Source organism: Triturus cristatus, chromosome 10 (genome assembly GCF_964204655.1).
Source record: "Triturus cristatus chromosome 10, aTriCri1.1, whole genome shotgun sequence".
Lineage (NCBI taxonomy): Eukaryota > Metazoa > Chordata > Amphibia > Caudata > Salamandridae > Triturus > Triturus cristatus.
In genome coordinates this window covers 703150886-703164889 of record NC_140593.1, presented here as the reverse complement: position 1 = coordinate 703164889, position 14004 = coordinate 703150886, and positions in this window count along the sequence as shown.

Sequence of the window (14004 nt, the reverse complement as noted above, 5' to 3'; positions counted from 1 at the left end):
ACTAGAGTGCTAACATTCAGAATTTATGGCAAATGTGTGACGCATCTGAATGCCTTCTTGATGGAACAAAAAAAAAAAACGGGGCCTGAGTTAACGTGTGCAAACAAGCCCTGTGGCGCGTTTTAAGTTGGGGAAATAATTCCCCTTCAATCCTGAGGGCCCCTGGGGGATAACTAGCCCACCAGATGCTTCCAGTAAGCGCCACTGAGCTGCATTGCAGAGAAGTGGTCCAGGCCGTGCCTTTTTTTACACCTCTCTGCAACGCAGCTCTGTGGCGCATACTGGAGGTACCTAGTGGGCTAGTTGGACCCTAGGGACCCTCAGGATTAAAATGAATTTAATCTCCCAACTAAAAACGGCCACAGGGCGTGTTTACACAGTGGTGAAGGGAGGGGACGGGGCCTGAGTTAACTTGTGCAAACAAGCCCTGTGGCACGTTTTAAGTTGGGGAAATAATTCCCCTTCAATCCTGAGGGACCCTGGGGGCCAACTAGCCCACCAGGTGCTTCCAGTAAGCACCACTCCGCTGCGTTGCAGAGAGGTGGTCTAGGCCGTGCCCCTTTTTACATGTGTCTGCAACGCAGCTCTGTGGCGCATACTGGAGGTACCTAGTGGTCTAGTTGGACCCTAGGGACCCTCAGGATTCAAGGGGACTTAATCTCCCAACTTAAAACGGCCACAGGGCGTGTTTACACAGTGGCGAAGTAAGGGGACGGGGCCTGAGGTGACGTGTCCAAACACGCCCTGTGGCGCGTTTTAAGAGGTAGTTTTAATCCCCTGCCCTATTATATACTAGGGGCTTACATAGGAGGTCATGCTGATCACATGGGGACCCCAACGCATAGTGTTCCCTAGTGTATGTAGGTGTTTTCACTGTATTCTGAGTGTCTTTAGACATAGCACTGGCTCTAGGACTGGTTAGTCAGACTCAGTTACCACCAGTATCCGTCTGAAAAAGTTGAGGGTACAGGATGAGTTTGCAACAAGGCTTCTTTCTGTTCTTCTGTTTGTTCTTTCTGCACGTTATCCTTCTTCCTGCACTTGTCTTCATCTTTGAGGACTTCTGTTGCTTCTTTCTGCATATCTTTTTTTTCTTTCTTTGCGTTTATTCTTCTTTCTTCACATGTCCTATCCTTGTAGGCATAGTTAGAAATTAGCATTTAAAAAACCTAGGAAATTCACTGAAAAAACCATAGGTTTCAGGGGCGTTATAGTTAGCTGGACTTTTCACTCGTACAAAACCATTGAAATTCCCCCGTTATAGTTAGTTCAGCTAACTATAACTCCCTCGCCCGCAATGCACTGCTAATGACGTCACATATTACGTCACTCATGACATGGTCAGTGACATCACTCATGACATCACTGATGACATCTCAAATGACATCACTAATGACATCACTGATGACTTCATCCTTGTGATAGAGTGGCAGACCTTCTCTTCCCCTAATATAACCTTTGATACACACATTCAAAAATAGAAACTACAATATTCAAAACAATGGACATACCAATATCAGTTACAACAACCTATTCAGTAATTCTAAGATCCACATACACATCCACTCATTCACCAACAGTCCTATACAGTCACTCATACATGTACTCACTCATCATATGTACTCACACACCTATACATCCTGTTACACAATGCCACTCATCCATAGAGTTACTCACACACAGTCACTCATGCTAATAAAGAATCAAACATCAATTTACTTGCATATACAGTTATACACACACCACCACACTTACTTCTACAGAAACTTACACATACTTAGTCTTTTAAACAATCACTTATAGAAATACATACTTATTCATACAGGAACTCTTTCAATCTCTCACTCTCACATATACTCACTTATATACACCAATAGTCACATATACTAGTTTAAAACATATGTAGTTATTCATAAAGACACTATTGAGACAGTCTATCACTCACTAACACCCATGCACACACTCATCCACCCATACAGTCCTGCACACATGCTGTCTTCAACACATACAAACAGTGAGTCACTCATTCATGCACCTATGCACTACGTAATATCCCCCACCGAACCATACAGACACTCAGACACTCATACTGATACTTAAAAAACCAAATAATAACCTATATAGACACTCATGTAGCTACTCACCAACCCATGCAGCCACTTCTACACAAAGTGAGAGACTGATACAGATATTTACACATTTAAACATTACTCACTAAGCCATGTATTCACTAAGATACACTTAATCAGTCAGTTATACAATCAATTTTTCAAAAACAAATCATCCATTTAGACACTTATATACCCATTTATTCTTCCATCGACCCTGAGATATACATATATAAAACATATGTAATTTTCAGAAAAACACACATTCACTGGATGATGTCATCAGTGATGTCATTTGAGATGTCATCAGTGATGTCATGAGTGATGTCACTGACCATGTCATGAGTGATGTAATATGTGAAGTCATCAGCAGTGCATTGCGGGCGCGCGAGTTATAGTTAGCTGAACTAACTATAACGGGGGAATTTCAATGGTTTTGTACGAGTAAAAAGTCCAGCTAACTATAACGCCCCTGAAACCTATGGTTTTTACAGTGAATATACATACATATATAAACATATACATAATCTGCATATCTATATAAATACAAATATAAATGCATGCATACATATACATATATGCATACATATGCATGTTATGTACATGAAAGTTTGAAAAACACTAATACAAGCAAAGCTAAAAAGCCACCTGATTACAAACAGAATTGCTTTAACTTAAACGAGGGCGAGACTTATTGCATTTTCAATGCTTGTTTACTATGGTTCCATCAAGAAGGCATTCAGATTTGTCACACATTTGCCATAAATTCTGAATGTTAGCACTCTAGTTGCTTATTAGATCACTGTAGCAAAGCTAGTGCTCACTAGGGAAGTCTGCTGCTGGTATTGAAAGTGCATGTTTCAGTCTGCATGTCAGACATTTTTATTGAAATAGAAGAGGATTTGAGAAGTCACTCAAAATGTGCACTCAATTTTCTTTTTTCAGCACTAACCATACTTTCTATGGCAAAATGACCCCCTCATTGTGTTCCTTTGAAATTAAACTACTCCCTCTCTACTACTCACTCGCTACTACTCTCTACTACTCACTCTTTACTACTCACTCTCTACTACTCACTCTCCACTACTCGCTCTCTACTACTCTCTACTACTCAATCTCTACTACTCACTGTCTACTATTCTACTACTCTCAACTACTCTCTCTACTACTCACTCTCTACCACTCACTCTCTACTACTCTCTCTACTACTCACTCTCTACTACTCACTCTACTACTCTCTACTACTCTCTACCACTCACCCTCTACTACTCTACTACTCACTATCTACTATTCTCTCTCTACTACTCACTCTCTACTACTCACTCTACTACTCTCTACTACTCACTCTCTACTACTCTCTCTCTACTACTCACTCTCTACTACTCACTCTCTACTACTCACTCTACTACTCACTCTCTACTACTCACTCTACTACTTACTACTCTACTACTCTCTCTACTACTCTCTCTACTACTCACTCTCTACTACTCTCTCTCTACTCACTCTCTACTACTCACTCTCTACTACTCACTCTACTACTCTCTACTACTCTCTACCACTCACCCTCTATTACTCTACTACTCACTATCTACTACTCTCTCTCTACTACTCACTCTCTACTACTCACTCTACTACTCTCTACTACTCACTCTCTACTACTCTCTCTCTACTACACACTCTCTACTACTCTCTACTACTCACTCTCTACTACTCACTCTACTACTCACTCTCTACTACTCACTCTACTACTTACTACTCTACTACTCTCTCTACTACTCTCTCTACTACTCACTCTCTACTACTCTCTCTCTACTCACTCTCTACTACACACTCTCTACAACTTGCTCTCTACTACTCGCTCTCTACTACTCTCTACTACTCACTCATCTACTCACTCTCTACTACTTCCTATTACTCACTCTACTACTCACTCTCTACTACTCTCTACTACTCCACTATTCTCTACTACTCACTCTCTACTACTCACTCTCTACTACTCTACTACTTTCTACTACTCTCTCTACTACTCGCTCTCTACCAGTCACTCTCTACTACTCACTCTCTACTGCTCACTCTCTACTGCTCTCTACTACTCACTCTCTACTACTCTGCCTCTACAATTCACTCTCTATAACTCACTCTCTACAACTCTCTACTACTCTCTACTACTCACTCTCTACTACTCACTCTCTACTACTCACTCTCTACTACTCTCTCTCTACTACTCTCTCTGCTACTCATTCTCTACTACTCACTCTCTACTTCTCACTCTCTACAACACTCTCTCTACTACTCTCTACTACTCACTCTACTACTCACTCTCTTCTACTCTCTACTACTCTCTCTCTGCTACTCAGTCTCTACTACTCTCTACTACTCACTCTCTACTACTCTCTACTACTCTCTACTACTCACTCTCTACTACCCAATCTCTACTACTCTCTACTACTCACTCTCTACTACTCACTCTCCACTAGTCACTCTACTCACTCTACTACTCTCTACTACTCACTCTCTGCTACTCTCTTTACTACTCTCTACTACTCACTCTCTACTACTCCCTACTTCTCTCTACTACTCGCTCTCTACTAGTCACTCTCTACTACTCCACTACTCTCTACTACTCACTCTCTACTACTCACTTTCTACTACTCTACTACTCTCTACTACTCTCTCTACTACTCGCTCTCTACCAGTCACTCTCTACTACTCACTCTCTACTGCTCTCTAATACTCACTCTCTACTACTCTGCCTCTGCAACTCACTCTCTATAACTCACTCTCTACAACTCTCTACTACTCTCTACTACTCACTCTCTACTACTCACTCTCTACTACTCTCTCTCTACTACTCTCTGTCTGCTACTCACTCTCTACTACTCTCTACTACTCACTCTCTACTACTCTCTACTACTCTCTACTACTCACTCTCTACTACCCAATCTCTACTACTCTCTACTACTCACTCTCCACTAGTCACTCTACTCACTCTACTACTCTCTACTACTCACTCTCTGCTACTCTCTTTATTACTCTCTACTACTCTACTACTCACTCTCTACTACTCACTCTCTACTACTCCCTACTACTCTCTACTACTTGCTCTCTACTAGTCACTCTCTACTGCTCTCTACTACTCACTCTCTTCTACTCACTCTCTACTACTCTCTCTCTGCTACTCACTCTCTATAACTCACTCTCTACTACTCTCTAGTACTCACTCTCTACTACTCTCTCTCTACTACTCTCTTTCTACTACTCACGCTCTACTACTCACTCTCTACTACTCTCTACTACTCACTCTACTACTCACTCTCTACTACTCTCTACTACTTTCTCTCTCTGCTACTCACTCTCTACTACTCTCTACTACTCACTCTCTACTACTCACTCTCTACTACTCTACTACTCCCTACTACTCTCTCTCTACTACTCGCTCTCTACCAGTCACTCTCTACTACTCACTCTCTACTACTCTCTCTCTACTACTCACTCTCTATAACTCACTCTCTACAACTCTCTACTACTCACTCTCTACTACTCAGTCTCTACTACTCTCTCTCTACTACTCTCTCTACTACTCATTCTCTACTACTCACTCTCTACTACTCACTCTCTACTACTCACTCTCTACAACTCTCTCTACTACTCTCTACTACTCACTCTACTACACACTCTCTACTACTCTCTACTACTCTCTCTCTACTACTCTCTCTCTACTACGCACTCTCTACTACTCTCTACTACTCACTCTTTACTACTCTCTACTAACTCTCTACTACTCACTCTCTACTACCCACTTTCTACTACTCTCTACTACTGACTCTCTACTACTCACTCTCCACTAGTCACTCTACTCACTCTACTACTCTCTACTACTCACTCTCTGCTACTCTCTTTACTACTCTCTACTACTCTCTACTACTCACTCTCTACTACTCACTCTCTACTACTCCCTACTACTCTCTCTACTACTCGCTCTCTACTAGTCACTCTCTACTACTCACTCTCTACTGTTCTCTACTACTCACTCTCTACTACTCACACTCTACTACTCGCTCTCTGCTACTCACTCTCTATAACTCACTACAACTCTCTACTACTCACTCTCTACTACTCTCTCTCTACTACTCTCTTTCTACTACTATCTACTACTCACTCTCTACTACTCACTCTCTACTATTCTCTACTACTCACTCTCCTACTCACTCTCTACTACTCTCTACTACTCTCTCTCTCTGCTACTCACTCTCTACTACTCACTCTCTACTACTCTCTATTACTCACTCTACTACTCACTCTCTACTACTCTACTACTCACTCTCTACTACCCACTCTCTACTACTCTCTACTACTAACTCTCTACTACTCACTCTCCACTACTCACTCTACTCACTCTACTACTCTCTACTACTCACTCTCTGCTACTCTCTTTACTACTCTCTACTGCTCTCTACAACTCACGCTCTACTCGCTATTACTCATCCTCTGCTCTCTACTCTCTATCTCTCTGTACTGCTCTCTACCTCTCTAACTCTACCTCTCTACCTCTAGCTCTCTACCTCTATACCTCTACACCTCTACCTCTCTCTACACGCACACATATGCACACATATATATGCATATATATGCATAGATATGCATATGCATTTATATATATGTATGTGTATATATACATACATATATAAACATATATATAATCTACATATCTATATAAATACAAATATAAATGCATGCATATATATACATATATGCAAACATATGCATGTTATGTACATGAAAGTTTGAATAAAACTAATAAAAGCAAAGCTAAAAAGCCACCTAATTACAAACAGAATTGCTTTAACTTAAACGAGGGCGAGACCTATTGCATTTTTAATGCTTGTTTACTTTGGTTCCATCAACAAGGCATTCAGATGTGTCACACGCTTGCCATAAATTCTGAATGTTAGCACTCTAGTTGCTCATTAAATCACTGCAGTAAAACTACTGCTCACCAGGGAAGTCTGCTGCTGGTATTCAAAGTGCATGTTTCAGTCTGCATGTCTGAAGCTTTTAATGAAATATAAGTGGATTTGAGAAGTCAAAATGTGACCTAATTTTTCCTTCTGCAGCACTAATCATACTTTCTATGGCAACATGAACCCCCTCATTTTGTTCCTTTTTAAATTAAATGTTTTAAGAGTTACCACTTTATTCCAATCAAGATGGCTTCAGGTGTGCCATACGTTTGTCATAAGTAGGACTGTTAGTGCTCTAGTTGTTCTTTAGAACACTCTGAGAAGCTGCAGTAGAACACAAAGGAATCAACGGACAGTCTCTGCGATTGTTGGATGTATATGTTTTACTGAGAATGTCAGACTTCATTCTCACATGACTAAGAAAGATAATGTGAATTTACAGAAAATATCATGTCAGTTTAGCTTATAGATCACCTTCCAAACCTCTGTGGTAAAAGCATGAGAAAATAGTTTTCTCTCAACATGATTCATGATATCCCAGCAGAAGGTTTTTTCACATGGTAAAATCACCTTAGAATACACCACAATTCCTAAAATGAGTATGGTACCCTCAACAAATGATTTATAAGGTAACTAACGTCTTAAAAACGTCTATTAACTGCAATGCTTTTTATTGAGATGCTATCATGTATATTGGTATGAAGATGGCTGCCAAAACTGATTTGATGAAGTACTGACAGCCAATCAGATCTCACGATGAGATGTGTGGTTAGAAAAAAGAGCCCAAATGTAGTATAAATATCACCCGGATGTAGCCCAAGTATAGCCCAATGACAGAATGTCCCAGAGTGTTCTAACGAACAACTAGAGCGCCAACAGTCTTACTTATGACAAAAGTATGGCACACCTGAAGCCATCTTGATTGGAATAAAGTGGTAACACTTAAAACATTTAATTTGCAAAGGAACAAAATGAGGGGGTTTATTTTGCCATAGAAATTATGATTAGTGCTGCAGAAAGAAAAATTAGGGCATATTTTGACTTCTCAAAACCTCTTCTATTTCATAAAAAAATTCTGACATGTAGACTGAAACATGCACTTTGAATACCAGCAGCAGACTTCCCTGGTGAGCAGTAGCTTTACTACAGTGATCTGATGAGCAACTAGAGTGCTAACATTCAGAATTTATGGCAAATGTGTGACATATCTGAATACCTTCTTGATAGAATCAAAGTAAATAACTGAAAGCATTTCCTACTGAGGAGACTGCAGTAAATGAGGAAATTAGGAAACTTCATAACAAATAAATCTCCCCAGATGGCCACCAGAGAGAAAGGAGCCCAAATGTAGCACAAATATCATATCACCCAGATGTAGCCCACATGTAGCCAAATGACAGAAGTGTGCAAAACACTTATTTTTTGTGTTTTTGCAGTTTTATATAATGCAGACTTGTCAGGTATTGGAGTGCTTTACATGAGCATTGGTTACATCACACAAGATCAAATTCATTTTGGTTGTAGACATGGGGAGATTAAGTGATTTGACCGGAATCACAGAATGTTGAGCTGAAGCAGAAACTCCAACCTGGTTCCCCAGTTGCAAAGTCTGCAGCTCTGGAAGTAACACCACATCCTCACCCCTAAGTGCAACATTTAATCAAGTGGTCAACGGGATAAGAAAACATAAAGATAACAAATAATTTAAAAGTGCTTTGTCGCTATTTGAAAACTCAGAAAGTATGTCCTCATTTTAGAGCACTAACCATAATTTTGATGCAAATAAGACCCTCTCATATATGTAATTTCTAAAGGAAATGCTCTAGGTATTACAGTGTTGATTACATCAAGATGACGTCAGGCGTTCCACACTTTTGTAATAAATATAGAATGTTAGCAATCTTGTTGTTCATTAGGATACTGTTGAGAGGCAGAGGCCAGGGGCACGGACTCTGAAAATTGAAGGCAGGTAGGAGGGTGCAGAGGCAACAATTTGACCACACTGGCCAGGCAGGAATGGCAGTGGCACCACAACAGACTATGGAGGGCAGTGGAAAGGGGGGCAGGGGCAACAAGCCAACAATACAGGACTGGCAAGAGAGGCTGTAGCAATATAATAGACCATTGTGGGCAGAAGGAAGAGGCAGTGGTAGTACAACCATACATAACAACAGACCCGTTTCAGCCAGGAAACGTCCAATGTTTTTAAGCTCAAATGGGTTTATTTGATCTGTCTCCTGTCTACAATCTCCTCTTTTTCAATGTAACTCAAAGGGGAAAATCAATACCCCTCCCTCTTACCAAGTTCAAAATGTTCGCAAGTATGGTATATTGGATCATGGAAGGCAGGAGGAATTGGGGTAGGGACATGGACTCAGATAACAGAGGACAGGAGGGACATGGAGAGGTGCACCAAACTGACCCTACAGGGCAGGCATCAGGGTTTGCAGCAGCACAATACACCACACAGGGCATGAGGGACGGGAGTGCAGCACAACATTCCGTAGAAAGCAATAGGGAGGGGACAGGACCATTCACATGGACAACATAGAACAGAGAGGAAAGAGGCAATGGTAGCTAGCTGACCATAATGGATAGACAGGAGAGAAAGCTGCAGCATAGCAGACCATAAAGGGCAGGAGGAACTGATCAGGGGCATTACAATGGAACAGACAAGCCAGGAGGGAGGGAATAGGGGTCTGCACATGGAAACAGAGGGCTGGGGGCAAGGGGGCAGGGCAGGAGCAGCAAGATGACCATGAAGGTCAGGCAGGATGGGCACTAGAAACAAGAAACACCATGGAGAGCAACAGTGAGACTATGATGGCATACACACAGACCATGGAGGGAAGGTGGGAGGGGGTCTGGGGCAGCTAGCTGACCACACAGGGAAGGTGAGAGGGGCCGTGGCAGCACAGAAGACCATGCATGGCAAGCGGGAGGGTTAGTGGCAGCACAATGGCTATGATGGGCAAGAAGGAGGGTGCAGGGGCATGCACAAAGGACCATGGAGGATAGAAGGAAGGGTCAGGACCTGGGCACAGACAACAGAGTTCAGGGGAAGGGGCCTAAAAACAGACTGCACGGGGCTGGCAGGAGGAGCAGCTACAGCACAACAGACCAGGGAGGGCAGAAGGTTGTTTCAGTAAAATGGACCATGGAGGACGGGAGGAAGGGGATAGGGGCATGGCATGTGGACAGACAGGGTGGAGGTGTCAGGGACAGGTTACAGTCATCTGACAATGCTAGGCAGGTGGGAGGGGAGTGGCAGCTCAACAGAACACTCAGAGTAGATAGGAGTGGCAGGTCCATGGAACATGGTGGGCAAAAAGGATGGAGCAGGGGCATGCACAAAGACATCGGAGGGCAGGGGGAAGGAGAATAGGGACAGCAAGCTAAGCACAGAGGCTAAGCAGGAGGTCAATGATGGGGCATAGAATTGGGCAATGGAGGGCAGGAGGAGTGGACTGGTACATCATGCTAAATGGAGGGCAGTGGCAGCACATCAGACCATGCATGGCAGGAGGGAGGAGGCTAGTCCATGGATTCAGACAACAGAGGATAGGGAGGAGGTGGATGGGGCAGCAAGCTAACTGTTCAGAGAAGGTGGGTATTAGGAACTTTATTGTTTTTAAAATGTGTGTCTGTGCGAACTACTTAAAATATGAACAAGTATGCAGCATAATCTCAATTTTATTCAGGAAGAAGAGGACATTTGTGACTGTGACTCCGGGCTCACTTGACAGAAACACCCCCTGACCCTCCACCCCCCATCGCAAAATGCCCGTGAAAAGGGTAGGTGAACGCAGTGTTATATAGAACATAGTTCTGAGAGCACGATTGAAAATGAAAACTAGATATAGTGTAGGGTATAAACTATGCACCAAAAAGTGTGATACAAGATGAACCGGGACTTGAAATATAATATGCAATACATTGTGCGCAATGACAGATTCATTGTAGAGCGCGAGATAGCACAGGCACTAGCGCGTGCTATGCTATATGCGCCTTGGAGCGTAATATGCACAGGGCAGTGTTGTGTAACCTAACTAGTCTCTAAAGTTATAATATAAAATATGTGGTGGGGAGTGTAACGTTGCATATGCACTGAGACAAAGATATGGATCCCAGATTGTAATATGTATGGCATAGCGCTGTGAGTTATAACATAGTCATCGAGGAAGGCACGTTAGATTGGGCAATATAGCCCGTGCGAAGGCAAGTGTTGCATGACATTCACGGGGTGGTGTTATAGTGCAAATGGGCTAGAGCGTGTCATAGCATTCGCACTAGCTGGTGGAATACAACACAGAGGTGTGTGGCACTCGGCGGGCACTGGTGGGTGTAACACAGCATTGGGCTCAGCCAGGAGCGCTCTGACTCTCAAGTGAGGTTTGTCTCCTTTCCAGACAGTAAAATAAAAAGTATTACACATCCAGCGGTGGATGTTTGTTTTATTAACCATGAGGGGGGGTTTCTTGCATACTTTTGGTCAAATTTTTGTTGAATCCCCTTTGAATTGCTTGGTGTGCGTATGTATTAAATGTGCCCGTCAATAGCTACCCATGTTCGTATAAATAAATGACAAGGGTGTCTACTTGGAGAGTATCCACCGGCGGGTGCGCCGGGATTAGGCACGGTAGGGCGTCCGACACGTCAGAGCTTCACTAGCAGTGTAAATACATTCCAAGTGGATTCATTGTATGCATAGTCGCCTTTTAATTAATATCACGCAAATCGTCATGGTGATAGGTGCATACGGTTTGTCCAGCATGTCCTAGGTGTTTCTATAAATGTATATTTTTTAAAATAATAAAAAACAAAGGCCGGCCCCAGGGGATGGGGTCCCCGGGCCATAAGTGGCTGAGGAGGGGGGCAACGCAGCCCCCCTCCTACAGATTTTTTTTTTTAAAAAGGCCATGCCCCGGGGGTTGGGGTCACCAGGGCTGATTAAGGCCTTGGGAGGGGGGCCATGCAGCCCCCTTCCAAATTTTTTTTTTCAAAAAAAAAAATTAGGGGGCAGGGCCTGGAGTCCCCAGGGCCAATAAATTAGAAAAAGAAGGGGTGCCACACAGCCCAACTTCTTAAAAAAATAAAATAAATAAAAGACCGTCATCGTGCCGGAGGCCACGCCCCCTCCTTGCAACACTCTGCAAACGCACCCCCTGGCCAGTTGTAAGTTGGGAATTAATTCCCCTTCAATACTGAGGGTCCCTGAGGGCCAACTAGCCCAACAGGTACCTCCAATATGCGCCAGGGAGCTGCGTTACAGACAGGTGTTCTGAGGCCAAGCCCCTTTTTACACCTCTCTGCAACGCAGCTCTGTGGTGCTTACTGGAGGTACCTAGTGGGCTAGTTTGACCCTAGGGACCCTTAGGATTCAAGGGGACTTAATCTCTAAACTTAGAACGGCCACAGGGCGCGTTTACACAGTGGTGAAGGGAGGGGACGGGGCCTGAGGTGACGTGTGCAAACACGTCCTGTGGCACGTTTTAAGTTGGGGATATAGTTCCCTTTCAATCCTGAGGGACCCTGGGGCCAACTAGCCCACCAGGTGCTTCCAGTAAGCGCCACTGCTCTGTGTTGCAGAGAGGTGGTGCAGACCGTGCCCCTTTTTACACCTCTCTGCATTGGCGCTTACTGGACGTCCCTAGAGGGCTATTTTGTCCCTAGGAACCCTCAGGATTGAAGGGGACTTAATCTCCCAACTAAAAACGGCCACAGGGCGTGTTTACACAGTGGTGAAGGGAGGGGACGGGGCCTGAGTTACCGTGTGCAAACTGTCAGGAATCCCCTCCCGCACATGGATTCCCTCCCACGATGCCACTTCCGTGAACCTGGTGCGCTTGGAGGAGAGCGGACTACAACTCCCAGAATGCCCTCCGGCAACAATTGCCTCATGGAACTCAAGAGTTCTGGTTACATAACACCAAGGGTAACGCCTAGTTTTCATGTTATACAACGCCGAGAGTACTACTTAAGGAAAAGATCACTGGGACTCGGCGTCGGATATTCTGATCTTTGCCGGAGTACCTGGTTGAGGTACACGGACCCGTTGGAGAGTGGAGCGGCGGAAGGAACATTCTAAGGAGCGGAGGAGAGGTGCTGGCGTGTGCTTCCTGCCCGTGTCCTGTCCCGTTCTGAGAGCCGTATTCAACGTCATTGGGCACAAGTACCGTTGGTAGAGCCGAAGCTCCCAACGGCCTGACAATTTGGAGAAATCGAGGTTGGTGCGAGCCGAAGCTCCCAACCCTCGTTACTTGGGTGAACACACGCTTAGAGCTAAGACGCTATCCAGGAGGTGTTTCCGCGTCTTAGCCATCGACACTCGTAGGAGAACTGGGATAGGTAGAGCGGCTGCTCCCATCCATTCTCTGCACCACCTTGGGTATCATCACTTAAACCCGGATACAAGAGACGCACACTAGGAGGTGTTCCCAGCGTCTTTGTGTTGTGGCAGTACTCTGGGGGAAACTGGTAGAGCGGCTGTTCCCAGGTGGTAGAGAGCCCGGCCGGGTGACTCCCACGTGCCCCCCGTATATTCCACAACCTTGGAATTACCCTTCACAGCGGTCGAGTGGCATTGTCGGCCACTGCTTAGCACTGTGCCCTCCGTTGGAGCATACCGGGACCGGTGTGCATGCGGAGGACGGTTAGAAGAGCTGTGAATGGGTATCGTACTTTAACTGGTGATTCCAGTACCGGTATTCTTTGTTGTCTGTAGTTGTTTATCTGTTTATTAAATCCTCCTTAACCTCCCTTTCTCTGGTCCGTTGTCTGTTTGTCCCAACCCCGAGAAAGCCAGGACGTTACACAAACACGCCCTGTGGTGCGTTTTAAGTTGGGGAAATAATTCACCTTCAATCCTGAGGGACCCTGGGGGCCAACTAGCCCACAGATGCTTCCAGAAAGCGCCACTGCACTGCGTTGCAGAG